We start from the raw sequence: 17,190 nt of genomic DNA, 5'->3' as shown, positions 1-17,190 counted from the left end.
ATCTGTCTTCAGTTTTTCAAGGCCTATCGACTGTGCCAACTTATGACTAAATCTGAGGGCGGTCCGATGGGGAGGTTCCCTTGTAAGTAATGCTTTTAATAATTTTCCTAGGTGTGACAAAAGTTTTCCTCGGGTGATCTTATTTGAAAGCTGAAAGCGAGGCTACGCGGCCATAAACTTCCGGTACACTCGTGTACGAGCGGAAACGATACGTAGCGCGTTAGCGGCTACCTACAAAATACGTGCTCTGTACGCAAGCGGTGGATTCACGGTGATCATCAGTCCTCGCATCGATAACTTGATAGCCGCGCGGGATTAGCCGAGCGGTCTTAGGGGCTGCAGTCATGGACTGTGGGGCTGGTGCCGGCGGAGGTTCGAGTCCTCCCTCGGGCATGGGTGTGTGTGTTTGTCCTTAGGGTAATTTAGGTTAAGTAGTGTGTAAGCTTAGGGACTGATGACCTTAGCAGTTAAGTCCCATAAGAGTTCACACACAAACAAACCGATAACTTGATAATGCTGCTTCACAGTCTGCCACGTCTGGCCCTGGTGGTGGTGGTGGTGGTGATGTGTATGTTTGGCACCTACAGTACAGCGCTGTTGACAAAATATCGATATATCGAATATCGGTATTCTTTTCAAGGAGATGTAGATAAGTAAATTGGCGTTACGCTTCCCCGCGATATCGCAATAACCAGTGCCGATATTTCTATTTTATTATTTTTTCAAAAATTTTCGGGAAATTAGAAGTTGTTCTTCTGAACTTGTAGTGGAAGATAATTTTACTTTCACTGTGTTACGGAGCGTTACTACTTTTTGAGCTTTCGACACGTCCAGTCTTTCTTTTTGTAACGCTACTAGTGTGCTATTTCTTCACATCGGCATTCTTCAGAATCAGCTGCCGAAAACGACGAACAAAAATCAGAATGACATGATCGGTCTTTGCAGTAGGCGGAGTCGTGTGGGGGTTAAATGGTGACGTAATCAGCGCTCGGCGCTGCCAACACAAACTGCAGCGTTTAGCCTCACCACGCAGATATGACACTACGGCAGCTAGGTCGCCGGCGTTGGCAGAAACGGAAGAAAAACAGGGTAGTTGACACGAAGTCTTCGTATAAATGGACCCATCGGACACCTCGCATTCTGCCACTTGCATGCAGTTACCATTCTTAAACAAAGTGGTTACCGCCAAGCGTGAAGGCGCATCGTTTTCCTCACAGTTCTTGCTCTGAGGCGGATACACAGCCTACTAACTTCTTGAGGTACAGAATATCTAATAACAAATCAGTACTTAAATATACAGCTCTAAAACCGGCACTTCATTTACAACGTGCAGCCGGTTTTTTTTTTATAGTCCAGTATGTCAATACTTTTTTCCGGCTGTGTATCGATACTTTCTCCAATATACAGGGTGCGTCAGAAAAATGTATACACACTTTGAAGCATCATAGAAAATTTATTTCCCGTTCTACAATGTGAAATTTCTGGAAATGGAAAGCTTAAAGTCCAATTGGAAAAATAAATGTACTTTGCAAATGTGATTAATGTTCAAACTGGTGACCTTCAGCATCAATACATTTCTGAGTACGAGTCACCACTGATCGTACCAAAGTGTCCAATGAGATTTCTGCTCACACCGCCTGAATCTCATTCCAAAGTGTGTTCAGGTTACATGGTTTACGTTTGTACACCGTGCCTCGTAAGAAGGAATCCAGCGGCGTGAGGTCTGGAGAGCGTGCAGGAAACTCGATTGGTCCCCTGCCTCCTATCCACTGGCCTGGCACACTGTGATCCAGGTATGCTCGTACGTCCCTATGATAGTGCGGCGGGGCGCCATCTTTTTGGAAATAAAACTCACCATTACCGTATAATTCACGAATGGCAGGGAACATGGAGTCAGCAAGCATTGTTAGGTACGTTTCTCCAGTAACAGTACCTTCAAAGTGGAAAGGCCCAATGAGTCCCCTTGCAGACAAACCACACCACACATTTACACCAGGCAAATTCACAGCCTTTTCAACTGTAATGTGACGATTATCTTCAGCCCAGTACACACAACTGTGGCTATTGACAGTTCCATTGAGTTTGTATTGGACTTCATCCGAGCAAATTATGCTACCCATAAATCCCGGTTCACGTCTCACCATCTCCTGAACCCATCACCAAATTCTAACCTTCTATCTGGATCGTCGTCACTTAGCTGTTGCAGCAGCCTCGGAATGTACACGCGAAACTTGCCTTTCTTCAGAATGCGTAGCACACTGCCAGCACTTACATTACTCTCACGTGCCGCTTGCCTCGAAGATTTTTGAGGCGAACGCTGAAACAGTTCCGAGACCGCAGTTGTGGGGAATCATCACTTGTAGCTGTACGAGGTCGCCCTGATCGACCTTTATGCACATCACACACTGTTCCACGAATTTCGAATTTCTCTCGTAGACGTGTAATTGTTAACCTTGAAGGTGGTTCTGTACCATAGTCACTTCTCCACTGTCTTCTAACCGCAGCTACATTCTCAAACTTCCAGCACCACTTAATTATCTGCTTCCGCGCTTCAAAGCTCAAACGCACGTGCACCATGTTGCACTTACTTCCTTGCCACTGCTGCCACCTGTTGAAAAAACATAACATTACTTTCTCACACATATTTCACCTTGTAGAACGGTAAATAAATTGTCTATGACAGTTCAAAGTGTGTATACATTTTTTTTTTACGCACCCTGTATATCGGGAATCGACAACTATTGTCTTTTGTATTATCAATATATCGGTTTCTCGATTATTTAAAAACTAGAAACATTCTTAGCTACAGTAACCCCGGTACGCGACAGCACTGCAGGAGCACACTTACATACACATGTCTGAACCCGGTAGTATGTTTACATTGTGTAGCGATATTTTTATAGGCCTGTACGTCGATGTCCTTTAAGAGTGAACTTTCGATACGTTTTCGGTATATCGTTGGCAGAATATTGCGTTTGTAATAACGATACAACGCGACACATCGGCTTCTCACAGGGGAACTTCCCCATCGCACGCTCCTCAGATTTAGTTATAAGTTGGCACAGTGGATAGGCGTTGAAAAACTGAACACAGATCAATCAAGAAAACAGGAAGAAGTTGTGTGGAACTATGAAAAAAACAAGCAAAATATACAAGCTGATTAGTCCGTGCGCAAGATAGGCAACATCAAGGATAGCAAGAGCTCAGGAGCGGCGTGGTCCCGTGGTTAGCGTGAGCAGCTGCGGAAAGAGAGGTCCTTGGTTGAAGTCTTCCCTCGAGTGAAAAGTTTACTGTCTTTATTTTCGCAAAGCTATGATCCGTTCGTTCACTGACGTCTCTGTTCACTGTAATAAGTTTAGTGTCTGTGTTTTGCGACCGCACCGCAAAACCGTGCGATTAGTAGACGAAAGGACGTGCCTCTCCAATGGGAACGGAAAACATTTGATCGCAAGGTCATAGGTCAACCGATTCCTCTACAGGAAAACACGTCAGATATATTCTATACGACACTGGTGACGACATGTGCGTCACATCACAGGAATATGTTGTCGACCCACCTAAGTTGTACACTTGGCGAATGGGTAAAAAGATTCTTCTACCTTGCCCGATTTAGGTTTTCTTGTGGATGTGATAATCACTCCGAAAAAAGTGATGAAAACATACGAATGAGATTTTCACTCTCCAGCGTAGTGTGCGCTATATGAAAGTTCGTGGCAGATTAAAACTGTGTGCCCGACCGAGACTCGAACTCGGGACCTTTGCCTTTCGCGGGCAAGTGCTCTACCAACTGAGCTACCGAGTTCGAGTGTCGGTCGGGCACACAGTTTTAATCTGTCAAGAAGTTTCATATCAGCGCACACTCCGCTCCAGGGTGAAAATCTCATTCTGGAAACATCCCCCAGGCTGTGGCTAAGCCATGTCTCCGCAGTATCCTTTCTTTCAGGAGTGCTAGTTCTGCAAGTCGTGCTTGGGTAGCTCAGATGGTAGAGCACTTGCTTGCGAAAGGCAAAGGTGCCGAGTTCGAGTCTCTGTCGGGCACACAGTTTTAATCTGTCAGGAAGTTTCAAAACATCAGTTTGTTACATAAACTGCATCAAATGAGTGCAACACTTTCACAGTCGCACACTTTTCCCTGTGCTTTGTCAAAACATATGTTTTTAACGTTTTCAAATTTTTCCGTGTGTAGACCGTCAATCCTGCATATGTCCAAGCAAATCTGAACATGTCCTGGAATTTTGGTGAGCGAAGTTGATTATGTATGAGTGCCTGGAGTTTGATAATTGTCTGAAAATAAAGAAAGTAAACTCTTCACTCGAGGGGAGACTTGAACCAAGGACCTCTCGTTCCGCAGCTGCTCACGCTAACCACGTGACCACGGCGCTCCTGGTGTTGCCTGTCTTGCGCATGGACTACTCAGTTTGTATATTTTGCTTATTTTTTTCACAGTTCCACACAACTTCTTCCTGTTTTCTCGATTGATCTGTGTTCAGTTTTTCAAGGTCTATCCACTGTGCCAACTTATAACTAAATCTGAGGGCGGTGCGATGGGGAGGTTCCCTTGTCAGTATTTTTAAAAACATCAACAGTCTTAGCTCGCTGAGGCGACAGCAGTGCCCGTAGCAGACAGCCGCCGCTGAGTCCTCGACGGTGACGCCGCCTCCCGTGAGTTACGACTCCCGCCGTCGTTCCCCGGGCGACAGCACACACACAGGGGCCTCGCAGCTCTTTACGACGGATCTGCGCGCCGCGCCGCGCCGCGCGCCTGCGCTCGGTAGCGGTTTTAATAGCCGCGTTGGCAGCGGAGGTGAAATACGGCGCGCCCAGCTTTTGTGCAGCGCTGACTGCTGCCGGGCCCGTTTGTCCGCCCGCGGGCGGCAGCTTCCCGCGCGTCCCCACTTCGCAGCCTACCGAGCCCTGGGCGCCCGCCACGCCGGTGCCGTCGCTCCACATCACACGCGAGTCCGCCACAGGGGCGGCGGTTACCGCTGAAACGACCGGCTCTCGGTCACGTCGGTTCGTTTCTGTCTCCAGGTTCACCCAACCACTCAAAATAATAATTTCCACAACGGAACCCTGTCTCGGAAGCTGGCAGAAAACCCTAATACATTCTGGTCGTACAGGGTGGCGCACGAAATGTGTTATCATTTTGTTTTTGAATATTAACTTTATTGTCAATACAAACTGAAAGGAACATATACTACAATGAAGAGCCGTCCATGGAGATTTGTTCTAACTCAGCACACGCTCAATATGTCCACCATTTCGTTCCCTAACTTCCTTCAAACGAACACTGGAGTTAGTAGAATGAATTTTCACTCTGCAGCGGAGTGTGCGCTGATATGAAACTTCCTGGCAGATTAAAACTGTATGCCGGACCGAGACTCGAACTCGGGACCTTTGCCTTTCGCGGGCAAGTGCTCTACCAACTGAGCTACCCAAGCACGACTCACGCCCCGTCCTCACAGCTTTACTTCTGCCAGTACCTCGTCTCCTACCTTCCAAACTTTACAGAAGCCCTCCTGCGAACCTTGCAGAACTAGCACTCCTGAAAGAAAGGTTCGCAGGAGAGATTCTGTAAAGTTTGGAAGGTAGGAGACGAGGTACTGGCAGAAGTAAAGTTGTGAGGACGGGCCGTGAGTCGTGCTTGGGTAGCTCAGTCGGTAGAGCACTTGCCCGCGAAAGGCAAAGGTCCCGAGTTCGAGTCTCGGTCCGGTACACAGTTTTAATCTGCCAGGAAGTTTCACTGGAGTTAGTGATTACCCTACGCCACATGTCTTCCGTAATTTCACTGCAAGCTTGAAGTCTTCTGAGCTCCATTAAATCACGTGGACGCTTCGGGAAAAAATTTTCCTTTAGGTACCCCCAAAGAAAAACGTCACTTGGATTGGACTATTGGGGGGCCAATTTTGTCCGTCGTTGAAGCAAGCTGGAAACCTGAGTGAAATGATCCGCATGTCGAAATGCTCGTGTAAGAAAACCAACACAGTGTTTGCAGTGTGTGGCCTTGCTCCATCTTGCACGAACCACTGCCTGTTGAAGGGCAAGACAGTAGCAAGAAACTGTGGAATGAAGCTATTGCGAAGCATGCTCAAATAACGCTCGCTGTACACTGGTTTTTTTTTTTTTTTCAAAGAAAAAGGACCAATAAGTTCGTGACTGGAAATGGCTGCCCACGCTGTAATCCTGGGAGCATAATGTTCTCGTTCATCAAGCACTTGCGGGTTTTCAGTGGCCCAAAAGCGTACATTTTGTTTGTTAACCACACCGTGTTAATGAAAATGCGACTCGTCTGAAAACCAAACGTTGCTGAGAGTTTCTTCCCTATCCTCCACCCACTGAGCAAACCGTACTCTCTGCTGCTCGTCTTCTTCTGTGAGCTTCTGTGCACAGGTCATCTTGTATGGAGGTCACTTTTAAGAATGCGTTGAACGGAGCGTCTGGATATTCCCGGGACTTCTCTGTACAGCAACTCGTCCCGCTTCAATATTCTCCGGCGAACAAACAAGCTTAGGCCGAGGTCGCTTCGCTTCCAATACTGTTCCTTCCTGTACAAATTTATCGTACAACCTGTGGATGGTCTTCTTGCAAGGGACCCATCGTGTGTTGAACTGTTGTCGAAAACGCCTCTGAGCCACAACAAGGCTTTTCGTTTCATGAAAAAGTAACGCAATTGCCGATCGTTGCTGTGTCGTCAGTCTTCCATTGTCAGCCGGCCGAAGTGGCCGTGCGGTTAAAGGCGCTGCAGTCTGAAACCGCAAGACCGCTACGGTCGCAGGTTCGAATCCTGCCTCGGGCATGGATGTTTGTGATGTCCTTAGGTTAGTTAGGTTTAATTAGTTCTAAGTTATAGGGGACTAATGACCTCAGAAGTTGAGTCCCATAGTGCTCAGAGCCATTTTAACCATTTTTGAAGTCTTCCATTGTCAGCCATTGCTGCTTACTAGTCTCCTAGCGGCAGTATCGTGAATTACACGTCATTTCGTAACTCATTTGTTTTTCCAAGCTCTGCTGTTACTGCTGTAGATATCCCAGCGGGATATCTAACGTGCGTCGTAAATTGTGAAAGAAGCAATTGGTAACACATTTCCTGCGCCACCCTGTACATAAAGCATCCAAACGTGTGGCAACACGTAATCAATACTTTCACTGCGCGATAACAACGGTGAAGTCACTGATGACAGTGCCACTAAAGCAGAGTTATTAAACACGGTTTTCCGAAACTCCTTCACCAAACAAGACGAAGTAAATATTCCTCAATTCCAATCAAGAACAATTGCCAAGATGAGAAACATAGAAGAAGAATCCCTCGGTGTTGCAAAATAGCTTAAATCCCTTAAGAGGGAGGGGGGGGGGGCGGGGGTGTAGGACGTCAAACGGGCCGACTTGGAGCAGGAGAGGCATCACAGGACATTTTAATTTCCACTGTCTATACTTTTACAAATAAATTCATAAAACTTTGTCAGTATCACCAGGAAGGACTCAGAATTTACACTCACAGCAGTGGAAGTTCGAAAACATAGCAAAATAAATTTTTTTTACATGTGAAATTTCATCATCTTTTTCACATATTAATGGCAGCATTTGTTGCTATAGGTACACTTTTCTTCATAAGTAAGAGAGATTCTTCGATGAATTTTGCACAGTATAGAAACCATACTGAAAGGTGTATGAAACTCTAGAATTTCACAAATCTATTAAAAACTGTGGTAAAAATTGAAGTAATTAACTAGAAAATTTGTGTTTTTTTCTAAATATGAAGTTTAAAATATAACAGCTCATTCGTTTTTTCATAAAATAAATAAATTCTATAGTTTCATACACGTGTAAGTATGGTTTGTATGCTGTGCAAAATTCATCGACGAATCTCTAACTTATGAAGAAAAGTGTACCTATAGCAACAAATGCAGCCATTAATAAGTGAAAAAATAATGAAATTTCGCACGTAAAAAAATTTATTTTGTTATGTATTCGAACTTCCACTGCAATGCGTGTGAATCCTGAATCCTTCCTGACGATGCTGACAAAGTTTTATGAATTTACTTGTAAAAGCATAGACAGTGGAAATTAAAATGTCCTGAGATGCCTCTGCTGCTCCAAGTCGGCCCGTTTGACGTTTTAGCCCCCTCAATAAAGCCAAGGCCTCCGTTCCACATTGTATACCAGTCAGCGTCCTTTCAGAGTATGCTGGTACAATAGGAGTAATCCGCTGAATTACAGGCCCATATCACTAACGTCGATTTCAAGTAGGGTTTTGGAACATACACTGTGTTAACAAAAATAAAAGTTCAAATGTATGTGTAATCCTAAGGGACCAAACGGCTGAGATCATCGGTCGCTAAACTTAGACACTACTTAAAGTAACATATGCTAATAATGTGGTGTCACCACACTTGCTAGGTGGTAGCCTTTAAATCGGCCGCGGTCCGTTAGTATACGTCGGACCCGCGTGTCGCCACTGTCAGTGATTGCAGACCGAGCGCCACCACACGGCAGGTCTAGAGAGACGTACTGGCACTCGCCCCAGTTGTAGAGCCGACTTTGCCAGAGATGGATCACTGACAACTACGCTCTCATTTGCCGAGACGATAGTTAGCATAGCCTTCAGCTACGTCATTTGCTACGACCTAGCAAGGCGCCATAGCATTTGATATTGAGATTATAACATGTGCCGTCAAGAGCGATGTACACCAATTGTGGATGAAAGTTAAGTATTATATCACTACGTACTTTATTTGCTACTATTAATTCCCTTAACTGTTCCAGACCTCGCGCCAGTCAGCGTGTAATTAAACGCGTGCATTTCGGCCTCCTCTAGCACCACAGTGTTGGCTCTTCTGCCAACACTTCAAATAACAACACACGCACCCATTCCCGAGGGAGGAGTCGAACCTCCGGCGGGAGGGGCCGCGCAATCCGTGACATGGCGCCTCAACCGAGCGGTCACTGCGCGCGTCCGTGCTGTCTTCGAACATTATTAATTACCGCGAAGAAAACGATTCATCGACACACAGTCAGCACGGATTCAGAAAATTTCGTTATTACTAAAGACAAATATCTCTTTATGAAGTAATTAGTGCTAGCGACAGCGGGTGTCAAATTGATTCGATATTTGTATACTTCCAGAAGGCTTTCGACACCGTTTCTCACAAGCATCTTCTAACCAAACTGCGAGCCAATCGAATATCGCCTCACTTGTGCGACTGGATTCGATATTTCTTGTCAGAAACGTCGCAGTTCGTATTAATACACGGAATGTGATCAAGTAAAATAGAAGTAATATCCGGCATTGCCCAAGGAAGTGTTATAGGACCTCCATTGTTCCTGATCTATATTAACGACATAGGAGACAATCTGAGTAGCCGTCTTAGATTGCTTGGAGACGATGCTGTCATTTACCGTCTTGCAAAGTCACCAGATGACCAAAACGAATTGCAAAACGATTTAGATAAGATATCTGTATGGTGCGAAAAGTGGAAGTTGACCCTGAATAAGGAAAGTGTGAAGTTATTCACATGAGTACTAAAAGAGATAAATTTCGATTAAGTGACAAGTCACACAAATCTGAAGGCTGTAAATTCAAGTAAATACTTAGGAATTACAATTACAAATAAACTAAATTGGAACGATCACATAGATAATGTTGCGGGTAGAGTGAGCCAAAGACTGCCATCCATTGGTAGAACACTTAGAAGGTGCAACAGGCCTACTAAAGAGAGTGCTTGCACCACGCTTGTCCGCCCTATTCTGGAGTACTGCTGTGCGGCGTGGGATCCGCATCAGGTGGGACTGACGGATGACATCGAGAGAGTTCTAAGAAGGGCAACTCGTTTTTTACTATCGCGAAGTAGGGGAGATAGTGTCATAGATATCGTTCGGTCTCTTCCATTACTCCTCCAGCTCGAGGCGTCAGGAATATCGTCTGCCAATCAGCACTGCTCTTCTAAAACGGGAGAATGACGTTTCGTTTAAGGCGACCAATCCGGAAATCTGTAGCATCGGCGTTTGGCGTTTGCTGTCTCCCTGTGAAAACCTCTGAAACTGCGTGCTATGTTTGTAAAGAATGCGTTGGCTGGACGCTCCCAAACAATGTAGAGGAATTTGCTTTTAAGCGGAACACGGGGTCGTTCTCCCTTTCACTCCGGCAAACGCTGTCTGCTGTACGGGCGGTCGCCGGCCGGCATAGATAGGCTGACTCGTCCTCTGAAGGGACCGGCCCCCCCAGCGTGAAGTTTGCCTCTCCCGAACTAAAAGCTTTTGTGACCGTCGTGTCTTGAATGTGTGTGTGTATGCCAGCCTCGAGTATTTCGATCTCGGTGCGCACTTGCGATTTACTAGTTATTTGCATATCGTTTACATGAATTCATACAACAATGACTTTATCTTATCGAGTTTGGGTTCGAATTAAGCGTCTCGATGTGTGGAATATAATTGTGAGGGCGGAATATGTAAGGAATGAAGGTCACGATACCACGACGTCTTACACCGTGTAATATTAGACTTCAACTTTTCTGTTGCATGAAAAGGGCATTCTTAGAATGAACTTTTGCAGCGTTGAGAATAACGCGGCCAGTGAACTGCAAGACCGGTCTCTACGTCACAACCACACCTAGAGCTGCAATGTAACAGGCCGTGTTTTCCCCATCTCTGAGGATTCAGCAGTGTTTACCTGATTGGTGGTTAACCTATGCATGCAACCGTATTAACCATGAACTTTAAATGCGAACCTTTTAGTTTAGGTTTCACCGTCACTTATTGATATCAAATGAAACAACAAGTTTATTGTTACCATTCACTGTTTATATATCTCCATGACGCCTTTCAAAGGTTTAAATCTCCATCATACGGTGGATATACATTTGTTAGTATAACTTGTGTGTGTTGTGTTACGATATTTGCAGGAACTTGTGGGACTGTCTAGTGGAGAAACAAAACACTATTTCAGAACATGGTTTTTTTTTTACAAAAAACTTAACATATTACTGGAAGTACTCTCTTTTAATTATTTTATTTTTACCATTAGATATATATTTTGTTTCTTCATTAGACTATTCCTCCAAACATCGTAACAGAACATACAGACATGAGATAGTAACAAATGTATATCAACCTGATGATGGAGGTTGAAACCATTGAAACGCATCGTGGAGGTAAATAAACTGACTGGTAATAGTAAACCTCTTGTTTCATTTGACCTCTGTGAACATTAATTAATGTTCGGTTCACTTCACACATACAATATAAAATATTTTATAAGAAATACTGTAAAAAGTTTCGTGAATGGGTTAACCACCCACAAGGTAGACATTGCTGAATCCTCAGAAATGGCGAAAACATGGCTGACGTTTCAGCCTGTTGCATAGGAGCTCTAGGTGTGGCTGTGACGTAGAGACCGGTCGTGCAGCTCACTGGCCCCGTTATTCTCCACGCTGTCGCGTCTGTCTCTGTCTTTCAGTGCCTGGCAATGTTGGGAAGCGCCTGGCAATGTTAGGAAGCGTCTAATACCGCGCTATGACGTCACAAAGCCGGTCTCATTCTGCGTGCACAGTGGCTTCCGCGTCCCGTGTGAAGGCGGCCTTAGCCACTAGGGGCTGCCGGGTCTGGTCAACACCGACTCAAAGGAAGGCCTCGGCGCTTGTTCGTGACGTCACGTGAGCTAGACACGGCCAACGCCAGGTCTGTTGCAGGCAGAAACGCCTGGGCGTGCTTATCACTATAAATCTCTTATTTTTGGACAAAATGTTTGGTATTCTTTTGGATTCTGCAGTTTTATTTAGATGAAAGATTTTCTTACTATCGTAAAGCTACAAATGAAAATCACAGTTCTGTATTACTGGATCCTGTCGAAACAAACGTAGATCAATATGAGAAGATGCTTTGCCCCATTGCGAGCTTCGGAAATTTTACATTCAAGTAACTATATTTAGTTGATCCATTTTGCTATCGAAACTTACCCCAACCCCCTTACAATTGACTCGTTTCTTTTATTTATATTCGTTTGACATCGTCACTGGAAATGTGAACTAATTTACATGTGTAAATGTCCAACTGTTGCCAGTCATTAGATTACAGTCGTTTTCAAAGAAAGGAATTCTAAACAGCAAACAAAAGAGCTTCATACATCGAAAATACTACTGAACTTAAACTTTTTTAAACATGCACATTAGAAAAGATAAACATTCCCCTCTTGCAACTGAAAGGAGAATATAAGATAAAAAAAAAATTATTTGATAAAACAAGTATCTCTCATTTGCCTCTTCTTCTGTCCCCCACCCCCTCCCCCAACGTGTACGATCGCAAGATATTTCATTAACATTCAGTGGTCGTCACCCCATAGTCAACCGAGATACCTAAAGAAGAGCACCAATATGTTCACAGTTTCTTGTAAAAGCAACCCAGTACAAACGTAACTTGCTCAGATTTACAAATAAGGTAAAGAAGCACGAATTCTGTTGCTGCTGGACCGTGAAGTTGTTTTTGTATGTCAATGCTTAAAACAGGAGGAAATTTAAGTTCAGGAGTACACTATTTGTTAAGAAGTGTAATGAATTGCACAATCAATTGATTGCGGAAATCTCTCACAAGGGAACCTCCGCATCGCACCCCCCACCCCCCACCCCAGATTTAGTTATAAGTTGGCACAGTGGATAGGCATAGGCCTTGAAACACCGAACACAGGAAGAAGTTGTGTGGAACTATGAAAAAAATAAGCAAAATATACAAACTGAGTAGTCCATGTGCAAGACAGGCAACATCAAGGATAGTGTGAGAATAGGAGCGCCGTGGTCCCGTGGTTAGCGTGAGCAGCTGCGGAACAAGAGGTCCTGGGTTCAGGTGTTCCCTCGAATGAAAAGTTTAATTTTTTATTTTCAGTTTATATGACAAACTCTTATGTTTTCATCCCTTTTTGGGAGTGATTATCACAGCCACAAGAAAAGCTAAATCGGGCAAGGTAGAAGAATCGTTTTACCCATTCGCCAAGTGTACAAATTAGGTGGGTCGACAACATATTCCTGTCATGTGACGCACATGCCGTCACCAGCGTCGTATAGAATATATCAGACGTGTCTTCCTGTGGAGGAATCGGTTGACCTATGACCTTGCGATCAAATGTTTTCGGTTCCCATTGGAGAGGCACGTCCTTTCGTCTACTAATCGCACGGTTTTGCGGTGCGGTCGCAAAACACAGACACTAAACTTATTACAGTGAACAGAGACGTCAATGAACGAACGGGCAGATCATAACTTTGCGAAAATAAAGAAAATAAACTTTTCACTCGAGGGAAGGCTTGAACCAAAGACCTTTCGTTCCGCAGCTGCTCACGCTAACCACGGGACCACGGCGCTCCTGAGCTCACATCAGCCTTGATGTTGCCTATCTTACGCATGGACTACTCAATTTGTACATTTTGCTTATTTTTTCATAGTTCCACACACCTTCTTCCTGTTTTCTCGATTGATCTGTGTTCAGTTTTTCAAGGCCTATCCACTGTGGCAACTTTTAGCTAAATCTGAAGGGGGTGCGATGGGGAGGTTCCCTTGTCAGAACAATGTGTGTCGGTCAACTACCGCCAATAGTTTCGCATTTTCCTGTGTCAGAGAGCGAGACACCACCATTATGAGTATGCCTGCAACAGACCTGGCGTCCGCCGTGCCTAGCTGACGTGACGTCACCAGCAAGCGCCGAGGCCCTCCTCTGAGTCGGCGTTGGTCTGGTACGGAGCCGCAGCTGGCGCCCAGTAGGGTCCCAACCGGTGGCGCGGGGAGAGGGCCGCCGTGTTTGCTCTCCACGAGAGGACAACAGCGACGTGTCGACCGCGACTGGCCGCCTATCGGACGGATGCCGCCGCCTGTCCGCCCACACAATCCAAACACTGCGCACTCGACGAGACGGACGCGTCATTAAGCGCGCGACCCCAAGTTAACATTTGGCCCCAATACGTCAGGCTGCGCCGAGATATCGAGAGCAGGCCGGTGACAGCTGTGGGAGTGCCACAGTACTCGGAGACTCGCGACGTGTGTAGGCAGTTCTGTCACGTGTCTTCCATTTACTCTGAGGTGACAAAAGTCACGGGATAACATGTAGCCTACTCTGAAACGCCAGAGAAACTGGTACACCTGCCTAATATCGTGTGGGGCCCCGCGAGCAAGCACAAGTGCCGCAACACGACGTGGCGTGGACCTGACTAATGTCTGAAGCAGTGCTGGAGGGGACTGACACCACGAATCCTGCAGGGCTGTCCATAAATCAGTAATAGTACGAGAGGTCAGAGAATAACACGTTGCAAGGTATCCCAGATGTGCTCAGTAATGTTCATGTCTGGGGAGTTTGGTGGGCAGCGGAAGTGTTTAGACTCCGGAGAGAGTTCCTGGGGCCACTCTGAAGCAATTCTGGACGTTTGCGGTGTCGCATTGTCCTGCTGGAATTGCCCAAGCCCGTCGGCATGCACAATGGACACGAATGGATGCAGATCAGACACGGTGCTTACGTACGTGTCATCTGTCACAGTAGTATCTAGACGTATCAGAGAACCCATATCACTCCCACTGCACGCGCGCTACACCATTACAGAACCTCCACCAGCTTGAACAGTCCCCTGCTGACAGGCAGGGTCGACGGATTAATGAGGCTTCCTCCATACCCGTACACGTCCATCCTCTCGATACAATTTGAAGCGAGACTCGTCCGACCAGGCAACATGTTTCCAGTCACGAACAGTCCACTGTCGTTGACGGGCCCAGGCGAGGCCTAAAGCTTTGTGTCGTGCAGTCATCGAGGGAGCACGAGTGGACCCTTCCGCTCCGAGCACTTCGTTCTTGGTACTCCACTCTTATTATTCGATGGTGGCTCTTGTACATATTGTATTTTACCCGTCTGTCTGTATAGATTATACCAATTTTTCTAAGAATTTCGCACAACTTTCCCCATCCTACATCGTCAAATACTTTTACAGGTCGACAAATCCTATGAACTTGTTTTGATTTTTCTTTAATCTCGCTTCCATTATCAACTGCACCGTCAGAATTACCTCTATGGTGCCTTTACCTTTCCTAAAGCCAAACCGGTAATCTGACATCTCCAAATTTTTCATTTCAGTTTTTCTGTATATTATTCTTGTCAGCAACTCTGATGCATGAGCTGTTAAGCTGATTGTGCGACAATTCTCGCACTTGTCATCTCTTGCCTATTCGGAATTGTGTGGATAATGTTTTTTTCTGAAGTGAGATGGTATGTCGCCGGACCCATACATTCTACACACCAACTTGAATAGTTGTTTTGTTGCCACTTTCCGCAATGATTTTAGAAGTTCTGATGGAAAGCTGTCGATCAGTTCTGCCTTATTTGATCTTAAGTTTTCTAAAGCTGTGCTAAATTCTGATTCTAATACTGGATCGACCATCTCATCTAAATCGACTGTTTCTTCTTCTATCGTATCAGACAGTTCTTCCGCCGGATAGAGGTCGTCAATGTACTCTTTCATCCTGTCCGCTTCCTCCTCTGCATTTAACAGTGGAGTTGCCTCTGCACTCTTAATGTTTCCACCCTTGCTTTTAATTTCACCGAAGGTTGTTTTGACTTTCCTATATATACTGAGTCAGTTCCTTCCGACTGTCATTTCTTTTTCGATTTCTTCACATTTCTCGTGCAGCTATTTCGTCTTACCTTCCCCATAGTTCCTATTTATTTAATTCCTCAGCGACTTGTATTTCTGTACTCCTGGATTTCCCTGAACAATTTTGTGCTTCCTTCTTTCATCGGTCATCTGAAATATTTCTTCTGTTACCCACGGTTTTTTCGCAGTTAGCTTCTTTGTACCTATGTTTCTGTTTCCAACTTGTGTCACTGTCGTTTTTAGAGATGTCCATTCCTCTTCAACTGTTCTGCCTACTGAGCAGACGTCTGTAGCCTTAGAGAACTTCCGTATTCCACTTCTTCCTCACTGATCTCGTAAACTTCAGCCTACTCTTCATCACTACTATATTGTGATCTGAGTCTATATCTGCTCCTCAGTACGCCTTACAATCCATTATCTGATTTCGGGATCTCTGTCTGACCATGTTGTTGTTGTTGTCTCCAGTCCTAAGACTGGTTTGATGCAGTTCTCCATGCTACTCTATCCAGTGCAAGCTTCTTCATCTCCCAGTACCTACTGCAACCTACATCCTTCTGAATCTGCTTACTGTATTCATCTCTTGGTCTCCCTCTACGATTTGTACCCTCCACGCTGCCCTCCAATACTAAATAGGTGATCCCTTGATGCCTCAGAACATGTCCTACCAACCGGTCCCTTCTTCTAGTCAAGTTGTGCCACAAATTTCTCTTCTCCCCAATCCTATTCAATACCCCCTCATTAGTTATGTGCTCTACCCATCCAATCTTCAGCATTCTTCTGTAACACCACATTTCGAAAGCTTCTATTCTCTTCTTGTCCAAACTATTTATCGTCCACATTTCACTTCCATACATGGCTACACTCCATACAAATACTTTCAGAAACGACTTCCTCACACTAAAACCTACACTCGATGTTAACAAATTTCTCTTCTTCAGAAACGCTTTTCTTGCCATTGCCAGTCTACATTTTATATCCTCTCTACTTCGACCATCAGTTATTTTGTTCCTCAAATAGCAAAACTCCTTTACTACTTTAAGTGTCTCATTTCCTAATCTAACTTCCTCAGCATCACCCGACTTAATTCGACTACATTCCATTATCCGCGTTTTGCTTTTGTTGATCTTCATCTTATATCCTCCTTTCAAGACATCATCCATTCTGTGCAATTGCTCTTCTAAGTCCTTTCCTGTCTGACAGAATTACAATGTCATCGGCGAACTTCAAAGTTTTTATTACTTCTCCATGGATATTAATACCTACTCCGAATTTTTCTTTTGTTTCCTTCACTGCTTGCTCAATATTGAATAACATCGGGGAGAGGCTACAACGCTGTCTCGCTCCCTTCCCAACCACTGCTTCCCTTTCATGTCCCTCGACTCTTATAATTGCCATCTGCTTTCTGTACAAATTGTAAACAACCTTTCCCTCCCTCTAGTTTACCCCTGCCACCTTTAGAATTTGAAAGAGAGTATTCCAGTCAACAGCGTCAGAAGCTTTCTCCAAGTCTACAAATGTTAGAAACGTAGGTTTGCCTTTCCTTAATCTTTCCTGTAAGATAAGTCGTAAGGTCAGTATT

At 45.0% G+C, this 17,190-nt stretch overlaps 1 long non-coding RNA gene and 1 other non-coding gene across 2 annotated transcripts in view; one reads left to right on the top strand and one right to left on the bottom strand.

The window, feature by feature from the left end:
• Positions 1-17,190, top strand: part of LOC126428197 (uncharacterized) — a 721,501-nt gene that overhangs the window by 218,175 nt on the left and 486,136 nt on the right. The gene's annotated exons all lie outside the window — the stretch shown is intronic.
• On the bottom strand, positions 5,368-5,442 carry Trnas-cga (transfer RNA serine (anticodon CGA)). Its single transcript has one exon. It is a non-coding gene; the product is annotated as a tRNA-Ser (tRNA).

The sequence above is a fragment of the Schistocerca serialis genome, chromosome 12 (assembly GCF_023864345.2).
Source record: "Schistocerca serialis cubense isolate TAMUIC-IGC-003099 chromosome 12, iqSchSeri2.2, whole genome shotgun sequence".
In the NCBI taxonomy this organism is placed as follows: domain Eukaryota; kingdom Metazoa; phylum Arthropoda; class Insecta; order Orthoptera; family Acrididae; genus Schistocerca; species Schistocerca serialis.
Note: the sequence above shows the minus strand (reverse complement) of the source record. Positions and strands in the feature narration are given on the sequence as shown.